The sequence below is a fragment of the Nothoprocta perdicaria genome, unplaced genomic scaffold, assembly GCF_003342845.1.
Source record: "Nothoprocta perdicaria isolate Ctin4 unplaced genomic scaffold, notPer1 scaffold_5, whole genome shotgun sequence".
Lineage (NCBI taxonomy): Eukaryota > Metazoa > Chordata > Aves > Tinamiformes > Tinamidae > Nothoprocta > Nothoprocta perdicaria.
This window is the reverse complement of record NW_020455754.1, coordinates 10,590,972-10,593,479: the sequence shown is the minus strand read 5'-3', so window position 1 is coordinate 10,593,479 and position 2,508 is coordinate 10,590,972. Positions and strand designations below refer to the sequence as shown.

Here is a 2,508-nt window from a genome sequence, read left to right as displayed (position 1 = left end):
TTTCGTTTTTAAGATTTCCTTCCCTTTCCCCCCTTTCCCCCCTTTCCCTTGCACCTTACACGTTACTTGATCCACACCACGTAGCTGTTCTGCACCTCTTCTTCACCTGACATTTTGCAGGCGCACAAACGGCTAAACCTCCCCAGTGGCACCAATTTATAAACCTATTGCTGTGCACAGATAAAATTCTCTGTTTCTGGGTTAAAAGCAACACAAAGAATAGGACTGCTTTTGCTGTGAAGTTCCCATAACTCCCGCTAAGCCCCTAGGTATCACAATTTAAAGGAACTTTGGGAAAATGCAGCGTTCTTTGGGGCTAGTAAGTTGTAATGCTGACATCTGTCTCTATTTTGCATCATGTGTTTCTGCATGGTAACGAAGCACCSTTGTTAGCACTCAGGTGCTTGGATTCTCCAAAGCCTTGGTCCTCATCATCCGCTGATTGTTGTTTTTAGACTTACAGACCTAAAATCCTGTTTATTTGCAGAATCTSCCCTCCTGCTACCTGTTGATCCTCTTGCCCTGCTGTGGTTCCCTGCCTTTAGCAAGCAGGGAGAGTTGGCAGCCCGAAGCTAGTGCCCTTCTTGCTGCATTTTACACTCTTACCCTGAACCTGAGCAAAGAACTGCCTGCTCGGGGTTATTCTTGCTACTTTTCCACCCACCCTGCTTTGAGAGAAGCCGGGACAAGCAAATTGCCACAAACCACCTTCCTTGTGCCTAGAGGAGGGCTCCCAAAAGYGAGCGATGCGAAAAGCCTTGTGTGATCCACGTTAACTACCCTCAATGCAAGAGAGAGTCTTCTAGTAGACTAGCTGGGTCCCTATCAGCTTGCTTTACACTTTGACATCTTCATATATATATATATATTTAGACCTTAAACACATAGTGTGACCATATAGAACAAGGTGACTCGGCCTTGCTCTTCTGCAGGGGCAACTGGCCGTCTGCATCACGGGTCCTGCCGTCGAGGGGGATGTTTTTGGGGTCCACACTTATATAAATGACCTAATGAAGGAAAGTGGTTCCTGTGGAGTAACTCCAAGTTGCTCCTGGCCTCTGGAGGCCGCACGATCCGAGGCCTCGGAGAGATTCCAGCCCCAATGGCAAGAAAGGCTGAGGAAACTGGACCTTAAAGCTGAGGGAAGCGCACAGCAGCAAATGCATTAGCACTTTTGTTAAGGTGCACTTTGCATGCAATAATATAAACTCTGCTGTTGTCCAGCGCGCTTTTATTGCCTTTTGTTTAGGTGTCCGAGTCAATAGTTTATTCATTAAAATGTTTATGATTCCCAAGAGTTTCACTGACTGGCACAACCKGTCGCTTGTCTGAAGGTCTGCAGTGAAAGCGCATTATTCATTAGTCCTTATCCATCATTTGCAGTTTGTCATTTGTTATTCTCTTGTTTTAAAAGTTGGTGCTCCAATCAAGGAGGGGAGAGAGCACCATGTGTCTCCGTGATCAGTCACAGCCATGAATAGCGAGGCCTGAAGTGAGTGGTTCACAAACAAGCCATAGGCTGAAATTTGTTTGCATAATCTATTCACCGAGTACTTATGAATAACGAATGCGCTCACAGAATCGGAATTGTTTCAGAAAGCCTTCGCAAACAGAAAGAAGTGCGACATATCTCGGATAATTTATTCCCGATGAATAATTCAGCCCATTCTATCGCAGACAGTCTACTAATTTTGCAGAGAAATTATTCAGTCGCTGGAGATAAAGGCTCCTACACCTTATGGGCTGGCGCTATGGAAGTGAGCGGCAAAAGCTCCCTCAAGTTTTCTGGGATCAGGACAAAGAAATGGTCCAAAATCAACAGGGGACCTTCGATTTTGCCTGATGCGAAGCGTATTCCTGGTGTCTTCCTGATTCGCAGCCTTTGATATTAGCTTTGATATTAGCTTTGATATTAGCTTTGATATTAGCTTATCAGAACTGATACAAGCGCAGCCAGTATCGGAGCGCGGGCACAGGACCCCAGTGAGGGTCAGGATGTCCCTCCTGAGCCCTGCAGTGACTAGTTCAGATCCAAACTGCTCCCGAGCTGAAAGCTGGGAAGTCAGAGCTGCTCAGGTAGGTGCAGGATGCGCCTTAACACCAGGAGTCACCAAACTGTATTATGTTGCATCAGATTAGGAGTGCTTAAACTAATGTGAGAAGACTGAAAACCTGCACAGGGTGGAACAATATTTCAGGGTGGGACAATATGACAGGCTGGGACAATATKACAGGCTGGGACAGTATTACACCGTGTTCCTTGTATCTTCAGTGCTATCAAATGCAACCTGAGCAGCTGGAAGGAGAAAAGGTGAGGGAGRTGAGAGGGGCTAAGGCAGCGGCCAGCACACCGGGCGCGACGCTGCGGCCACCCCCTGGCCAAAGCCACCGCCGTGGCCCTCACMCCCCCCCACGCCCCCCGTGGGGTCCCGGCCGCGGGTGGCACCCGGGGACGCCGCGGTGGCCTGGCCGGGCCGCCCTGCCAAAGCGGCCCCGCTTTCTTCCCCG

General features: G+C 48.7%; 1 protein-coding gene across 1 annotated transcript in view; it reads right to left on the bottom strand.

Moving 5' to 3' along the window:
* NEUROG1 (neurogenin 1) overlaps positions 1-95 on the bottom strand; it is a 1,395-nt gene extending 1,300 nt beyond the window's left edge. The window contains exon 1 of the mRNA XM_026047695.1: positions 60-95. The gene's annotated coding sequence lies outside the window, so the exon portion shown is untranslated. The remainder of the gene's footprint in view (positions 1-59) is intronic.
* Positions 96-2,508: the final 2,413 nt, after the last annotated feature.